Source organism: Mastomys coucha, chromosome X (assembly GCF_008632895.1).
Source record: "Mastomys coucha isolate ucsf_1 chromosome X, UCSF_Mcou_1, whole genome shotgun sequence".
Lineage (NCBI taxonomy): Eukaryota > Metazoa > Chordata > Mammalia > Rodentia > Muridae > Mastomys > Mastomys coucha.
Genome location: NC_045030.1, coordinates 112,898,662 through 112,899,221, shown reverse-complemented (window position 1 = coordinate 112,899,221; position 560 = coordinate 112,898,662).

Sequence of the window (560 nt, the reverse complement as noted above, 5' to 3'; positions counted from 1 at the left end):
AGATTTGGCTATTCTGGAACTGGCTCAGTAGACCAGCCTAGTCTTGAACTCACAAAGACCATCCTCCCTCAATCTGAATATTTTTTAAATGTCTCTCTTTATCAATACTTCTAATACTTTATGCATTTACAAATGCATATCCACTTGTAAATTTTATAAGTGTAACTGAAGACAGAAATTACAGAAAACTGTTCATATTCTATTATTTATCCATTGGTAATTGTGTGTGTATGTGTGTGTGTGTGTGTGTGTGTGTGTGCGTATCTGTCCTTTAAGCAGAAGATCTATCTTGTAAGAAGCATACTGCTGGGTACTGGGAAGGTAATCATAGGGTGTGTGTTAAATGACTGCATTTTTGAATGAAGGTTGATATGTAACTGTGAAAATATACAGCAACATTTTAAATCATACTGTCCTAATACATTCAATGTTCTTATTTATTCCTATTTCCTTCTATGGCTGATGAAAGGATGAAAACTGAATTATTGCTATAAATATAGATAGAATTTTTTATAATATAATATAGATATAGATACAGATAAGACAGATACAGGTATATA